Here is a 15,280-nt window from a genome sequence, read left to right on the forward strand (position 1 = left end):
TCCAGCTCCAGCCCGAAGGCTGCGAGATGGGGATGCTGCAGGTGCCCTCCCGTGAGCGAGCGGGCGGGCCTGCCTGCCCCTGCAGACAAGCAGAGCAAGCCATGTCGTCACCAAGTCAATGAGATGCAAATGAGGTGATCATTCCCCACCAGCCAGGGGGCCAAAAAAGGGCCAAAGTGTCAAGCAAAGGCAACAACCTCAAACAAACCAAGAAAGCAGCGACACGACACAGGGAAGGTGGCATCCTTCCCCCACAAGGGGGAGCCAAAGGCCACATCTGCCTGCTTTGAGCTTCTCCAAAGTCTCACTTTGGCTCAGCAGAGCATCTTTAGTGTTCTGTCTTTGACCATAGGAAATCAGGGGAAAGCGCGAACGCAGTCCCCCACTACCACAAATTATGCAGTCGAGTTTCCGCATTTGGGGAAATCGCAGGGGTCAGCACACCCGGAGTGCAATGGATGAGCCTCACCCTGGGAGAACCACCTTAGTGATCATGGTATCTCCCCTGCCAGGTAAGTATGAGTTGGGGGCCCGCCGGCCCGACGAGCGCCCCTCCGACGCAGCTCCCCAACATCGCGGAGTCTCGGGCCCGAAAGGGAGGGGGCGGGGGTGGCGTTCGGCACAGACCGCACGGAGGCTCCTCGAGTGGGAGGCGCCGGTCGCTCCCGACGCCCACTCCGCCCCCCCCCCAGGGCAGGCCGAGCTCAAGTCCAAAGCCGCCCAAGATGCACAGCAGCAGCCTGAGTCATTTGCATAGAGGAGCGTTGGCTCCGCCCCAGCAGCCTCACGCTGCTGCGCTGGCCTGAGAACATGCTGTAGACAGCTCGAGCTCCAGCTGCCGGCCGGCACCCTCTCGTGACTCGCTCATCTCCGCTCAAGAGGATGCACGCTGGAGGGAGGCTCAAGGGCAGGAGGCCCAAACCGCAGCAGATAGCCGCGCACCAGCGGCCCACTCACAGGTCCAGCTCCAGCCCGAAGGCTGCGAGATGGGGATGCTGCAGGTGCCCTCCCGTGAGCGAGCGGGCGGGCCTGCCTGCCCCTGCAGACAAGCAGAGCAAGCCATGTCGTCACCAAGTCAATGAGATGCAAATGAGGTGATCATTCCCCACCAGCCAGGGGGCCAAAAAAGGGCCAAAGTGTCAAGCAAAGGCAACAACCTCAAACAAACCAAGAAAGCAGCGACACGACACAGGGAAGGTGGCATCCTTCCCCCACAAGGGGGAGCCAAAGGCCACATCTGCCTGCTTTGAGCTTCTCCAAAGTCTCACTTTGGCTCAGCAGAGCATCTTTAGTGTTCTGTCTTTGACCATAGGAAATCAGGGGAAAGCGCGAACGCAGTCCCCCACTACCACAAATTATGCAGTCGAGTTTCCCGCATTTGGGGAAATCGCAGGGGTCAGCACACCCGGAGTGCAATGGATGAGCCTCACCCTGGGAGAACCACCTTAGTGATCATGGTATCTCCCCTGCCAGGTAAGTATGAGTTGGGGCCCGCCGGCCCGACGAGCGCCCCTCCGACGCAGCTCCCCAACATCGCGGAGTCTCGGGCCCGAAAGGGAGGGGGCGGGGGTGGCGTTCGGCACAGACCGCACGGAGGCTCCTCGAGTGGGAGGCGCCGGTCGCTCCCGACGCCCACTCCGCCCCCCCCCCAGGGCAGGCCGAGCTCAAGTCCAAAGCCGCCCAAGATGCACAGCAGCAGCCTGAGTCATTGCATAGAGGAGCGTTGGCTCCGCCCCAGCAGCCTCACGCTGCTGCGCTGGCCTGAGAACATGCTGTAGACAGCTCGAGCTCCAGCTGCCGGCCGGCACCCTCTCGTGACTCGCTCATCTCCGCTCAAGAGGATGCACGCTGGAGGGAGGCTCAAGGGCAGGAGGCCCAAACCGCAGCAGATAGCCGCGCACCAGCGGCCCACTCACAGGTCCAGCTCCAGCCCGAAGGCTGCGAGATGGGGATGCTGCAGGTGCCCTCCCGTGAGCGAGCGGGCGGGGCCTGCCTGCCCCTGCAGACAAGCAGAGCAAGCCATGTCGTCACCAAGTCAATGAGATGCAAATGAGGTGATCATTCCCCACCAGCCAGGGGGCCAAAAAAGGGCCAAAGTGTCAAGCAAAGGCAACAACCTCAAACAAACCAAGAAAGCAGCGACACGACACAGGGAAGGTGGCATCCTTCCCCCACAAGGGGGAGCCAAAGGCCACATCTGCCTGCTTTGAGCTTCTCCAAAGTCTCACTTTGGCTCAGCAGAGCATCTTTAGTGTTCTGTCTTTGACCATAGGAAATCAGGGGAAAGCGCGAACGCAGTCCCCCACTACCACAAATTATGCAGTCGAGTTTCCCGCATTTGGGGAAATCGCAGGGGTCAGCACACCCGGAGTGCAATGGATGAGCCTCACCCTGGGAGAACCACCTTAGTGATCATGGTATCTCCCCTGCCAGGTAAGTATGAGTTGGGGCCCGCCGGCCCGACGAGCGCCCCTCCGACGCAGCTCCCCAACATCGCGGAGTCTCGGGCCCGAAAGGGAGGGGGCGGGGGTGGCGTTCGGCACAGACCGCACGGAGGCTCCTCGAGTGGGAGGCGCCGGTCGCTCCCGACGCCCACTCCGCCCCCCCCCCAGGGCAGGCCGAGCTCAAGTCCAAAGCCGCCCAAGATGCACAGCAGCAGCCTGAGTCATTTGCATAGAGGAGCGTTGGCTCCGCCCCAGCAGCCTCACGCTGCTGCGCTGGCCTGAGAACATGCTGTAGACAGCTCGAGCTCCAGCTGCCGGCCGGCACCCTCTCGTGACTCGCTCATCTCCGCTCAAGAGGATGCACGCTGGAGGGAGGCTCAAGGGCAGGAGGCCCAAACCGCAGCAGATAGCCGCGCACCAGCGGCCCACTCACAGGTCCAGCTCCAGCCCGAAGGCTGCGAGATGGGGATGCTGCAGGTGCCCTCCCGTGAGCGAGCGGGCGGGCCTGCCTGCCCCTGCAGACAAGCAGAGCAAGCCATGTCGTCACCAAGTCAATGAGATGCAAATGAGGTGATCATTCCCCACCAGCCAGGGGGCCAAAAAAGGGCCAAAGTGTCAAGCAAAGGCAACAACCTCAAACAAACCAAGAAAGCAGCGACACGACACAGGGAAGGTGGCATCCTTCCCCCACAAGGGGGAGCCAAAGGCCACATCTGCCTGCTTTGAGCTTCTCCAAAGTCTCACTTTGGCTCAGCAGAGCATCTTTAGTGTTCTGTCTTTGACCATAGGAAATCAGGGGAAAGCGCGAACGCAGTCCCCCACTACCACAAATTATGCAGTCGAGTTTCCCGCATTTGGGGAAATCGCAGGGGTCAGCACACCCGGAGTGCAATGGATGAGCCTCACCCTGGGAGAACCACCTTAGTGATCATGGTATCTCCCCTGCCAGGTAAGTATGAGTTGGGGCCCGCCGGCCCGACGAGCGCCCCTCCGACGCAGCTCCCCAACATCGCGGAGTCTCGGGCCCGAAAGGGAGGGGGCGGGGGTGGCGTTCGGCACAGACCGCACGGAGGCTCCTCGAGTGGGAGGCGCCGGTCGCTCCCGACGCCCACTCCGCCCCCCCCCAGGGCAGGCCGAGCTCAAGTCCAAAGCCGCCCAAGATGCACAGCAGCAGCCTGAGTCATTTGCATAGAGGAGCGTTGGCTCCGCCCCAGCAGCCTCACGCTGCTGCGCTGGCCTGAGAACATGCTGTAGACAGCTCGAGCTCCAGCTGCCGGCCGGCACCCTCTCGTGACTCGCTCATCTCCGCTCAAGAGGATGCACGCTGGAGGGAGGCTCAAGGGCAGGAGGCCCAAACCGCAGCAGATAGCCGCGCACCAGCGGCCCACTCACAGGTCCAGCTCCAGCCCGAAGGCTGCGAGATGGGGATGCTGCAGGTGCCCTCCCGTGAGCGAGCGGGCGGGCCTGCCTGCCCCTGCAGACAAGCAGAGCAAGCCATGTCGTCACCAAGTCAATGAGATGCAAATGAGGTGATCATTCCCCACCAGCCAGGGGGCCAAAAAAGGGCCAAAGTGTCAAGCAAAGGCAACAACCTCAAACAAACCAAGAAAGCAGCGACACGACACAGGGAAGGTGGCATCCTTCCCCCACAAGGGGGAGCCAAAGGCCACATCTGCCTGCTTTGAGCTTCTCCAAAGTCTCACTTTGGCTCAGCAGAGCATCTTTAGTGTTCTGTCTTTGACCATAGGAAATCAGGGGAAAGCGCGAACGCAGTCCCCCACTACCACAAATTATGCAGTCGAGTTTCCCGCATTTGGGGAAATCGCAGGGGTCAGCACACCCGGAGTGCAATGGATGAGCCTCACCCTGGGAGAACCACCTTAGTGATCATGGTATCTCCCCTGCCAGGTAAGTATGAGTTGGGGCCCGCCGGCCCGACGAGCGCCCCTCCGACGCAGCTCCCCAACATCGCGGAGTCTCGGGCCCGAAAGGGAGGGGGCGGGGGTGGCGTTCGGCACAGACCGCACGGAGGCTCCTCGAGTGGGAGGCGCCGGTCGCTCCCGACGCCCACTCCGCCCCCCCCCCAGGGCAGGCCGAGCTCAAGTCCAAAGCCGCCCAAGATGCACAGCAGCAGCCTGAGTCATTTGCATAGAGGAGCGTTGGCTCCGCCCCAGCAGCCTCACGCTGCTGCGCTGGCCTGAGAACATGCTGTAGACAGCTCGAGCTCCAGCTGCCGGCCGGCACCCTCTCGTGACTCGCTCATCTCCGCTCAAGAGGATGCACGCTGGAGGGAGGCTCAAGGGCAGGAGGCCCAAACCGCAGCAGATAGCCGCGCACCAGCGGCCCACTCACAGGTCCAGCTCCAGCCCGAAGGCTGCGAGATGGGGATGCTGCAGGTGCCCTCCCGTGAGCGAGCGGGCGGGCCTGCCTGCCCCTGCAGACAAGCAGAGCAAGCCATGTCGTCACCAAGTCAATGAGATGCAAATGAGGTGATCATTCCCCACCAGCCAGGGGGCCAAAAAAGGGCCAAAGTGTCAAGCAAAGGCAACAACCTCAAACAAACCAAGAAAGCAGCGACACGACACAGGGAAGGTGGCATCCTTCCCCCACAAGGGGGAGCCAAAGGCCACATCTGCCTGCTTTGAGCTTCTCCAAAGTCTCACTTTGGCTCAGCAGAGCATCTTTAGTGTTCTGTCTTTGACCATAGGAAATCAGGGGAAAGCGCGAACGCAGTCCCCCACTACCACAAATTATGCAGTCGAGTTTCCCGCATTTGGGGAAATCGCAGGGGTCAGCACACCCGGAGTGCAATGGATGAGCCTCACCCTGGGAGAACCACCTTAGTGATCATGGTATCTCCCCTGCCAGGTAAGTATGAGTTGGGGCCCGCCGGCCCGACGAGCGCCCCTCCGACGCAGCTCCCCAACATCGCGGAGTCTCGGGCCCGAAAGGGAGGGGGCGGGGGTGGCGTTCGGCACAGACCGCACGGAGGCTCCTCGAGTGGGAGGCGCCGGTCGCTCCCGACGCCCACTCCGCCCCCCCCCCAGGGCAGGCCGAGCTCAAGTCCAAAGCCGCCCAAGATGCACAGCAGCAGCCTGAGTCATTTGCATAGAGGAGCGTTGGCTCCGCCCCAGCAGCCTCACGCTGCTGCGCTGGCCTGAGAACATGCTGTAGACAGCTCGAGCTCCAGCTGCCGGCCGGCACCCTCTCGTGACTCGCTCATCTCCGCTCAAGAGGATGCACGCTGGAGGGAGGCTCAAGGGCAGGAGGCCCAAACCGCAGCAGATAGCCGCGCACCAGCGGCCCACTCACAGGTCCAGCTCCAGCCCGAAGGCTGCGAGATGGGGATGCTGCAGGTGCCCTCCCGTGAGCGAGCGGGCGGGCCTGCCTGCCCCTGCAGACAAGCAGAGCAAGCCATGTCGTCACCAAGTCAATGAGATGCAAATGAGGTGATCATTCCCCACCAGCCAGGGGGCCAAAAAAGGGCCAAAGTGTCAAGCAAAGGCAACAACCTCAAACAAACCAAGAAAGCAGCGACACGACACAGGGAAGGTGGCATCCTTCCCCCACAAGGGGGAGCCAAAGGCCACATCTGCCTGCTTTGAGCTTCTCCAAAGTCTCACTTTGGCTCAGCAGAGCATCTTTAGTGTTCTGTCTTTGACCATAGGAAATCAGGGGAAAGCGCGAACGCAGTCCCCCACTACCACAAATTATGCAGTCGAGTTTCCCGCATTTGGGGAAATCGCAGGGGTCAGCACACCCGGAGTGCAATGGATGAGCCTCACCCTGGGAGAACCACCTTAGTGATCATGGTATCTCCCCTGCCAGGTAAGTATGAGTTGGGGCCCGCCGGCCCGACGAGCGCCCCTCCGACGCAGCTCCCCAACATCGCGGAGTCTCGGGCCCGAAAGGGAGGGGGCGGGGGTGGCGTTCGGCACAGACCGCACGGAGGCTCCTCGAGTGGGAGGCGCCGGTCGCTCCCGACGCCCACTCCGCCCCCCCCCCAGGGCAGGCCGAGCTCAAGTCCAAAGCCGCCCAAGATGCACAGCAGCAGCCTGAGTCATTTGCATAGAGGAGCGTTGGCTCCGCCCCAGCAGCCTCACGCTGCTGCGCTGGCCTGAGAACATGCTGTAGACAGCTCGAGCTCCAGCTGCCGGCCGGCACCCTCTCGTGACTCGCTCATCTCCGCTCAAGAGGATGCACGCTGGAGGGAGGCTCAAGGGCAGGAGGCCCAAACCGCAGCAGATAGCCGCGCACCAGCGGCCCACTCACAGGTCCAGCTCCAGCCCGAAGGCTGCGAGATGGGGATGCTGCAGGTGCCCTCCCGTGAGCGAGCGGGCGGGCCTGCCTGCCCCTGCAGACAAGCAGAGCAAGCCATGTCGTCACCAAGTCAATGAGATGCAAATGAGGTGATCATTCCCCACCAGCCAGGGGGCCAAAAAAGGGCCAAAGTGTCAAGCAAAGGCAACAACCTCAAACAAACCAAGAAAGCAGCGACACGACACAGGGAAGGTGGCATCCTTCCCCCACAAGGGGGAGCCAAAGGCCACATCTGCCTGCTTTGAGCTTCTCCAAAGTCTCACTTTGGCTCAGCAGAGCATCTTTAGTGTTCTGTCTTTGACCATAGGAAATCAGGGGAAAGCGCGAACGCAGTCCCCCACTACCACAAATTATGCAGTCGAGTTTCCCGCATTTGGGGAAATCGCAGGGGTCAGCACACCCGGAGTGCAATGGATGAGCCTCACCCTGGGAGAACCACCTTAGTGATCATGGTATCTCCCCTGCCAGGTAAGTATGAGTTGGGGCCCGCCGGCCCGACGAGCGCCCCTCCGACGCAGCTCCCCAACATCGCGGAGTCTCGGGCCCGAAAGGGAGGGGGCGGGGGTGGCGTTCGGCACAGACCGCACGGAGGCTCCTCGAGTGGGAGGCGCCGGTCGCTCCCGACGCCCACTCCGCCCCCCCCCAGGGCAGGCCGAGCTCAAGTCCAAAGCCGCCCAAGATGCACAGCAGCAGCCTGAGTCATTTGCATAGAGGAGCGTTGGCTCCGCCCCAGCAGCCTCACGCTGCTGCGCTGGCCTGAGAACATGCTGTAGACAGCTCGAGCTCCAGCTGCCGGCCGGCACCCTCTCGTGACTCGCTCATCTCCGCTCAAGAGGATGCACGCTGGAGGGAGGCTCAAGGGCAGGAGGCCCAAACCGCAGCAGATAGCCGCGCACCAGCGGCCCACTCACAGGTCCAGCTCCAGCCCGAAGGCTGCGAGATGGGGATGCTGCAGGTGCCCTCCCGTGAGCGAGCGGGCGGGCCTGCCTGCCCCTGCAGACAAGCAGAGCAAGCCATGTCGTCACCAAGTCAATGAGATGCAAATGAGGTGATCATTCCCCACCAGCCAGGGGGCCAAAAAAGGGCCAAAGTGTCAAGCAAAGGCAACAACCTCAAACAAACCAAGAAAGCAGCGACACGACACAGGGAAGGTGGCATCCTTCCCCCACAAGGGGGAGCCAAAGGCCACATCTGCCTGCTTTGAGCTTCTCCAAAGTCTCACTTTGGCTCAGCAGAGCATCTTTAGTGTTCTGTCTTTGACCATAGGAAATCAGGGGAAAGCGCGAACGCAGTCCCCCACTACCACAAATTATGCAGTCGAGTTTCCCGCATTTGGGGAAATCGCAGGGGTCAGCACACCCGGAGTGCAATGGATGAGCCTCACCCTGGGAGAACCACCTTAGTGATCATGGTATCTCCCCTGCCAGGTAAGTATGAGTTGGGGCCCGCCGGCCCGACGAGCGCCCCTCCGACGCAGCTCCCCAACATCGCGGAGTCTCGGGCCCGAAAGGGAGGGGGCGGGGGTGGCGTTCGGCACAGACCGCACGGAGGCTCCTCGAGTGGGAGGCGCCGGTCGCTCCCGACGCCCACTCCGCCCCCCCCCAGGGCAGGCCGAGCTCAAGTCCAAAGCCGCCCAAGATGCACAGCAGCAGCCTGAGTCATTTGCATAGAGGAGCGTTGGCTCCGCCCCAGCAGCCTCACGCTGCTGCGCTGGCCTGAGAACATGCTGTAGACAGCTCGAGCTCCAGCTGCCGGCCGGCACCCTCTCGTGACTCGCTCATCTCCGCTCAAGAGGATGCACGCTGGAGGGAGGCTCAAGGGCAGGAGGCCCAAACCGCAGCAGATAGCCGCGCACCAGCGGCCCACTCACAGGTCCAGCTCCAGCCCGAAGGCTGCGAGATGGGGATGCTGCAGGTGCCCTCCCGTGAGCGAGCGGGCGGGCCTGCCTGCCCCTGCAGACAAGCAGAGCAAGCCATGTCGTCACCAAGTCAATGAGATGCAAATGAGGTGATCATTCCCCACCAGCCAGGGGGCCAAAAAAGGGCCAAAGTGTCAAGCAAAGGCAACAACCTCAAACAAACCAAGAAAGCAGCGACACGACACAGGGAAGGTGGCATCCTTCCCCCACAAGGGGGAGCCAAAGGCCACATCTGCCTGCTTTGAGCTTCTCCAAAGTCTCACTTTGGCTCAGCAGAGCATCTTTAGTGTTCTGTCTTTGACCATAGGAAATCAGGGGAAAGCGCGAACGCAGTCCCCCACTACCACAAATTATGCAGTCGAGTTTCCCGCATTTGGGGAAATCGCAGGGGTCAGCACACCCGGAGTGCAATGGATGAGCCTCACCCTGGGAGAACCACCTTAGTGATCATGGTATCTCCCCTGCCAGGTAAGTATGAGTTGGGGCCCGCCGGCCCGACGAGCGCCCCTCCGACGCAGCTCCCCAACATCGCGGAGTCTCGGGCCCGAAAGGGAGGGGGCGGGGGTGGCGTTCGGCACAGACCGCACGGAGGCTCCTCGAGTGGGAGGCGCCGGTCGCTCCCGACGCCCACTCCGCCCCCCCCCAGGGCAGGCCGAGCTCAAGTCCAAAGCCGCCCAAGATGCACAGCAGCAGCCTGAGTCATTTGCATAGAGGAGCGTTGGCTCCGCCCCAGCAGCCTCACGCTGCTGCGCTGGCCTGAGAACATGCTGTAGACAGCTCGAGCTCCAGCTGCCGGCCGGCACCCTCTCGTGACTCGCTCATCTCCGCTCAAGAGGATGCACGCTGGAGGGAGGCTCAAGGGCAGGAGGCCCAAACCGCAGCAGATAGCCGCGCACCAGCGGCCCACTCACAGGTCCAGCTCCAGCCCGAAGGCTGCGAGATGGGGATGCTGCAGGTGCCCTCCCGTGAGCGAGCGGGCGGGCCTGCCTGCCCCTGCAGACAAGCAGAGCAAGCCATGTCGTCACCAAGTCAATGAGATGCAAATGAGGTGATCATTCCCCACCAGCCAGGGGGCCAAAAAAGGGCCAAAGTGTCAAGCAAAGGCAACAACCTCAAACAAACCAAGAAAGCAGCGACACGACACAGGGAAGGTGGCATCCTTCCCCCACAAGGGGGAGCCAAAGGCCACATCTGCCTGCTTTGAGCTTCTCCAAAGTCTCACTTTGGCTCAGCAGAGCATCTTTAGTGTTCTGTCTTTGACCATAGGAAATCAGGGGAAAGCGCGAACGCAGTCCCCCACTACCACAAATTATGCAGTCGAGTTTCCCGCATTTGGGGAAATCGCAGGGGTCAGCACACCCGGAGTGCAATGGATGAGCCTCACCCTGGGAGAACCACCTTAGTGATCATGGTATCTCCCCTGCCAGGTAAGTATGAGTTGGGGCCCGCCGGCCCGACGAGCGCCCCTCCGACGCAGCTCCCCAACATCGCGGAGTCTCGGGCCCGAAAGGGAGGGGGCGGGGGTGGCGTTCGGCACAGACCGCACGGAGGCTCCTCGAGTGGGAGGCGCCGGTCGCTCCCGACGCCCACTCCGCCCCCCCCCCAGGGCAGGCCGAGCTCAAGTCCAAAGCCGCCCAAGATGCACAGCAGCAGCCTGAGTCATTTGCATAGAGGAGCGTTGGCTCCGCCCCAGCAGCCTCACGCTGCTGCGCTGGCCTGAGAACATGCTGTAGACAGCTCGAGCTCCAGCTGCCGGCCGGCACCCTCTCGTGACTCGCTCATCTCCGCTCAAGAGGATGCACGCTGGAGGGAGGCTCAAGGGCAGGAGGCCCAAACCGCAGCAGATAGCCGCGCACCAGCGGCCCACTCACAGGTCCAGCTCCAGCCCGAAGGCTGCGAGATGGGGATGCTGCAGGTGCCCTCCCGTGAGCGAGCGGGCGGGCCTGCCTGCCCCTGCAGACAAGCAGAGCAAGCCATGTCGTCACCAAGTCAATGAGATGCAAATGAGGTGATCATTCCCCACCAGCCAGGGGGCCAAAAAAGGGCCAAAGTGTCAAGCAAAGGCAACAACCTCAAACAAACCAAGAAAGCAGCGACACGACACAGGGAAGGTGGCATCCTTCCCCCACAAGGGGGAGCCAAAGGCCACATCTGCCTGCTTTGAGCTTCTCCAAAGTCTCACTTTGGCTCAGCAGAGCATCTTTAGTGTTCTGTCTTTGACCATAGGAAATCAGGGGAAAGCGCGAACGCAGTCCCCCACTACCACAAATTATGCAGTCGAGTTTCCCGCATTTGGGGAAATCGCAGGGGTCAGCACACCCGGAGTGCAATGGATGAGCCTCACCCTGGGAGAACCACCTTAGTGATCATGGTATCTCCCCTGCCAGGTAAGTATGAGTTGGGGCCCGCCGGCCCGACGAGCGCCCCTCCGACGCAGCTCCCCAACATCGCGGAGTCTCGGGCCCGAAAGGGAGGGGGCGGGGGTGGCGTTCGGCACAGACCGCACGGAGGCTCCTCGAGTGGGAGGCGCCGGTCGCTCCCGACGCCCACTCCGCCCCCCCCCCAGGGCAGGCCGAGCTCAAGTCCAAAGCCGCCCAAGATGCACAGCAGCAGCCTGAGTCATTTGCATAGAGGAGCGTTGGCTCCGCCCCAGCAGCCTCACGCTGCTGCGCTGGCCTGAGAACATGCTGTAGACAGCTCGAGCTCCAGCTGCCGGCCGGCACCCTCTCGTGACTCGCTCATCTCCGCTCAAGAGGATGCACGCTGGAGGGAGGCTCAAGGGCAGGAGGCCCAAACCGCAGCAGATAGCCGCGCACCAGCGGCCCACTCACAGGTCCAGCTCCAGCCCGAAGGCTGCGAGATGGGGATGCTGCAGGTGCCCTCCCGTGAGCGAGCGGGCGGGCCTGCCTGCCCCTGCAGACAAGCAGAGCAAGCCATGTCGTCACCAAGTCAATGAGATGCAAATGAGGTGATCATTCCCCACCAGCCAGGGGGCCAAAAAAGGGCCAAAGTGTCAAGCAAAGGCAACAACCTCAAACAAACCAAGAAAGCAGCGACACGACACAGGGAAGGTGGCATCCTTCCCCCACAAGGGGGAGCCAAAGGCCACATCTGCCTGCTTTGAGCTTCTCCAAAGTCTCACTTTGGCTCAGCAGAGCATCTTTAGTGTTCTGTCTTTGACCATAGGAAATCAGGGGAAAGCGCGAACGCAGTCCCCCACTACCACAAATTATGCAGTCGAGTTTCCCGCATTTGGGGAAATCGCAGGGGTCAGCACACCCGGAGTGCAATGGATGAGCCTCACCCTGGGAGAACCACCTTAGTGATCATGGTATCTCCCCTGCCAGGTAAGTATGAGTTGGGGCCCGCCGGCCCGACGAGCGCCCCTCCGACGCAGCTCCCCAACATCGCGGAGTCTCGGGCCCGAAAGGGAGGGGGCGGGGGTGGCGTTCGGCACAGACCGCACGGAGGCTCCTCGAGTGGGAGGCGCCGGTCGCTCCCGACGCCCACTCCGCCCCCCCCCCAGGGCAGGCCGAGCTCAAGTCCAAAGCCGCCCAAGATGCACAGCAGCAGCCTGAGTCATTTGCATAGAGGAGCGTTGGCTCCGCCCCAGCAGCCTCACGCTGCTGCGCTGGCCTGAGAACATGCTGTAGACAGCTCGAGCTCCAGCTGCCGGCCGGCACCCTCTCGTGACTCGCTCATCTCCGCTCAAGAGGATGCACGCTGGAGGGAGGCTCAAGGGCAGGAGGCCCAAACCGCAGCAGATAGCCGCGCACCAGCGGCCCACTCACAGGTCCAGCTCCAGCCCGAAGGCTGCGAGATGGGGATGCTGCAGGTGCCCTCCCGTGAGCGAGCGGGCGGGCCTGCCTGCCCCTGCAGACAAGCAGAGCAAGCCATGTCGTCACCAAGTCAATGAGATGCAAATGAGGTGATCATTCCCCACCAGCCAGGGGGCCAAAAAAGGGCCAAAGTGTCAAGCAAAGGCAACAACCTCAAACAAACCAAGAAAGCAGCGACACGACACAGGGAAGGTGGCATCCTTCCCCCACAAGGGGGAGCCAAAGGCCACATCTGCCTGCTTTGAGCTTCTCCAAAGTCTCACTTTGGCTCAGCAGAGCATCTTTAGTGTTCTGTCTTTGACCATAGGAAATCAGGGGAAAGCGCGAACGCAGTCCCCCACTACCACAAATTATGCAGTCGAGTTTCCCGCATTTGGGGAAATCGCAGGGGTCAGCACACCCGGAGTGCAATGGATGAGCCTCACCCTGGGAGAACCACCTTAGTGATCATGGTATCTCCCCTGCCAGGTAAGTATGAGTTGGGGCCCGCCGGCCCGACGAGCGCCCCTCCGACGCAGCTCCCCAACATCGCGGAGTCTCGGGCCCGAAAGGGAGGGGGCGGGGGTGGCGTTCGGCACAGACCGCACGGAGGCTCCTCGAGTGGGAGGCGCCGGTCGCTCCCGACGCCCACTCCGCCCCCCCCCCAGGGCAGGCCGAGCTCAAGTCCAAAGCCGCCCAAGATGCACAGCAGCAGCCTGAGTCATTTGCATAGAGGAGCGTTGGCTCCGCCCCAGCAGCCTCACGCTGCTGCGCTGGCCTGAGAACATGCTGTAGACAGCTCGAGCTCCAGCTGCCGGCCGGCACCCTCTCGTGACTCGCTCATCTCCGCTCAAGAGGATGCACGCTGGAGGGAGGCTCAAGGGCAGGAGGCCCAAACCGCAGCAGATAGCCGCGCACCAGCGGCCCACTCACAGGTCCAGCTCCAGCCCGAAGGCTGCGAGATGGGGATGCTGCAGGTGCCCTCCCGTGAGCGAGCGGGCGGGCCTGCCTGCCCCTGCAGACAAGCAGAGCAAGCCATGTCGTCACCAAGTCAATGAGATGCAAATGAGGTGATCATTCCCCACCAGCCAGGGGGCCAAAAAAGGGCCAAAGTGTCAAGCAAAGGCAACAACCTCAAACAAACCAAGAAAGCAGCGACACGACACAGGGAAGGTGGCATCCTTCCCCCACAAGGGGGAGCCAAAGGCCACATCTGCCTGCTTTGAGCTTCTCCAAAGTCTCACTTTGGCTCAGCAGAGCATCTTTAGTGTTCTGTCTTTGACCATAGGAAATCAGGGGAAAGCGCGAACGCAGTCCCCCACTACCACAAATTATGCAGTCGAGTTTCCCGCATTTGGGGAAATCGCAGGGGTCAGCACACCCGGAGTGCAATGGATGAGCCTCACCCTGGGAGAACCACCTTAGTGATCATGGTATCTCCCCTGCCAGGTAAGTATGAGTTGGGGCCCGCCGGCCCGACGAGCGCCCCTCCGACGCAGCTCCCCAACATCGCGGAGTCTCGGGCCCGAAAGGGAGGGGGCGGGGGTGGCGTTCGGCACAGACCGCACGGAGGCTCCTCGAGTGGGAGGCGCCGGTCGCTCCCGACGCCCACTCCGCCCCCCCCCCAGGGCAGGCCGAGCTCAAGTCCAAAGCCGCCCAAGATGCACAGCAGCAGCCTGAGTCATTTGCATAGAGGAGCGTTGGCTCCGCCCCAGCAGCCTCACGCTGCTGCGCTGGCCTGAGAACATGCTGTAGACAGCTCGAGCTCCAGCTGCCGGCCGGCACCCTCTCGTGACTCGCTCATCTCCGCTCAAGAGGATGCACGCTGGAGGGAGGCTCAAGGGCAGGAGGCCCAAACCGCAGCAGATAGCCGCGCACCAGCGGCCCACTCACAGGTCCAGCTCCAGCCCGAAGGCTGCGAGATGGGGATGCTGCAGGTGCCCTCCCGTGAGCGAGCGGGCGGGCCTGCCTGCCCCTGCAGACAAGCAGAGCAAGCCATGTCGTCACCAAGTCAATGAGATGCAAATGAGGTGATCATTCCCCACCAGCCAGGGGGCCAAAAAAGGGCCAAAGTGTCAAGCAAAGGCAACAACCTCAAACAAACCAAGAAAGCAGCGACACGACACAGGGAAGGTGGCATCCTTCCCCCACAAGGGGGAGCCAAAGGCCACATCTGCCTGCTTTGAGCTTCTCCAAAGTCTCACTTTGGCTCAGCAGAGCATCTTTAGTGTTCTGTCTTTGACCATAGGAAATCAGGGGAAAGCGCGAACGCAGTCCCCCACTACCACAAATTATGCAGTCGAGTTTCCCGCATTTGGGGAAATCGCAGGGGTCAGCACACCCGGAGTGCAATGGATGAGCCTCACCCTGGGAGAACCACCTTAGTGATCATGGTATCTCCCCTGCCAGGTAAGTATGAGTTGGGGCCCGCCGGCCCGACGAGCGCCCCTCCGACGCAGCTCCCCAACATCGCGGAGTCTCGGGCCCGAAAGGGAGGGGGCGGGGGTGGCGTTCGGCACAGACCGCACGGAGGCTCCTCGAGTGGGAGGCGCCGGTCGCTCCCGACGCCCACTCCGCCCCCCCCCCAGGGCAGGCCGAGCTCAAGTCCAAAGCCGCCCAAGATGCACAGCAGCAGCCTGAGTCATTTGCATAGAGGAGCGTTGGCTCCGCCCCAGCAGCCTCACGCTGCTGCGCTGGCCTGAGAACATGCTGTAGACAGCTCGAGCTCCAGCTGCCGGCCGGCACCCTCTCGTGACTCGCTCATCTCCGCTCAAGAGGAT

General features: G+C 62.1%; 16 non-coding genes across 16 annotated transcripts; all 16 read right to left on the minus strand.

Annotated features, from left to right (window-relative positions):
- Positions 1-357: 357 nt before the first annotated feature.
- Positions 358-520, minus strand: LOC143801271 (U1 spliceosomal RNA). Its single transcript, XR_013220890.1, has one exon. It is a non-coding gene; the product is annotated as a U1 spliceosomal RNA (small nuclear RNA).
- Positions 521-1,317: 797 nt separating this feature from the next.
- Positions 1,318-1,481, minus strand: LOC143801217 (U1 spliceosomal RNA). Its single transcript, XR_013220844.1, has one exon. It is a non-coding gene; the product is annotated as a U1 spliceosomal RNA (small nuclear RNA).
- Positions 1,482-2,277: 796 nt separating this feature from the next.
- On the minus strand, positions 2,278-2,441 carry LOC143801218 (U1 spliceosomal RNA). The gene has a single exon (XR_013220845.1). It is a non-coding gene; the product is annotated as a U1 spliceosomal RNA (small nuclear RNA).
- Positions 2,442-3,237: 796 nt separating this feature from the next.
- On the minus strand, positions 3,238-3,401 carry LOC143801219 (U1 spliceosomal RNA). Its single transcript, XR_013220846.1, has one exon. It is a non-coding gene; the product is annotated as a U1 spliceosomal RNA (small nuclear RNA).
- A 795-nt stretch (positions 3,402-4,196) lies between these two features.
- On the minus strand, positions 4,197-4,360 carry LOC143801220 (U1 spliceosomal RNA). Its single transcript, XR_013220847.1, has one exon. It is a non-coding gene; the product is annotated as a U1 spliceosomal RNA (small nuclear RNA).
- Positions 4,361-5,156: 796 nt separating this feature from the next.
- On the minus strand, positions 5,157-5,320 carry LOC143801221 (U1 spliceosomal RNA). The gene has a single exon (XR_013220848.1). It is a non-coding gene; the product is annotated as a U1 spliceosomal RNA (small nuclear RNA).
- Positions 5,321-6,116: 796 nt separating this feature from the next.
- On the minus strand, positions 6,117-6,280 carry LOC143801222 (U1 spliceosomal RNA). The gene has a single exon (XR_013220849.1). It is a non-coding gene; the product is annotated as a U1 spliceosomal RNA (small nuclear RNA).
- A 796-nt stretch (positions 6,281-7,076) lies between these two features.
- Positions 7,077-7,240, minus strand: LOC143801223 (U1 spliceosomal RNA). The gene has a single exon (XR_013220850.1). It is a non-coding gene; the product is annotated as a U1 spliceosomal RNA (small nuclear RNA).
- A 795-nt stretch (positions 7,241-8,035) lies between these two features.
- LOC143801224 (U1 spliceosomal RNA) lies at positions 8,036-8,199 on the minus strand. Its single transcript, XR_013220851.1, has one exon. It is a non-coding gene; the product is annotated as a U1 spliceosomal RNA (small nuclear RNA).
- A 795-nt stretch (positions 8,200-8,994) lies between these two features.
- On the minus strand, positions 8,995-9,158 carry LOC143801226 (U1 spliceosomal RNA). Its single transcript, XR_013220852.1, has one exon. It is a non-coding gene; the product is annotated as a U1 spliceosomal RNA (small nuclear RNA).
- A 795-nt stretch (positions 9,159-9,953) lies between these two features.
- On the minus strand, positions 9,954-10,117 carry LOC143801227 (U1 spliceosomal RNA). The gene has a single exon (XR_013220853.1). It is a non-coding gene; the product is annotated as a U1 spliceosomal RNA (small nuclear RNA).
- A 796-nt stretch (positions 10,118-10,913) lies between these two features.
- Positions 10,914-11,077, minus strand: LOC143801229 (U1 spliceosomal RNA). Its single transcript, XR_013220854.1, has one exon. It is a non-coding gene; the product is annotated as a U1 spliceosomal RNA (small nuclear RNA).
- A 796-nt stretch (positions 11,078-11,873) lies between these two features.
- Positions 11,874-12,037, minus strand: LOC143801230 (U1 spliceosomal RNA). Its single transcript, XR_013220855.1, has one exon. It is a non-coding gene; the product is annotated as a U1 spliceosomal RNA (small nuclear RNA).
- A 796-nt stretch (positions 12,038-12,833) lies between these two features.
- Positions 12,834-12,997, minus strand: LOC143801231 (U1 spliceosomal RNA). Its single transcript, XR_013220856.1, has one exon. It is a non-coding gene; the product is annotated as a U1 spliceosomal RNA (small nuclear RNA).
- A 796-nt stretch (positions 12,998-13,793) lies between these two features.
- On the minus strand, positions 13,794-13,957 carry LOC143801232 (U1 spliceosomal RNA). Its single transcript, XR_013220857.1, has one exon. It is a non-coding gene; the product is annotated as a U1 spliceosomal RNA (small nuclear RNA).
- Positions 13,958-14,753: 796 nt separating this feature from the next.
- On the minus strand, positions 14,754-14,917 carry LOC143801233 (U1 spliceosomal RNA). The gene has a single exon (XR_013220858.1). It is a non-coding gene; the product is annotated as a U1 spliceosomal RNA (small nuclear RNA).
- Positions 14,918-15,280: the final 363 nt, after the last annotated feature.

Source organism: Ranitomeya variabilis, chromosome 1 (genome assembly GCF_051348905.1).
Source record: "Ranitomeya variabilis isolate aRanVar5 chromosome 1, aRanVar5.hap1, whole genome shotgun sequence".
Taxonomy (NCBI): Eukaryota; Metazoa; Chordata; class Amphibia; order Anura; family Dendrobatidae; genus Ranitomeya; species Ranitomeya variabilis.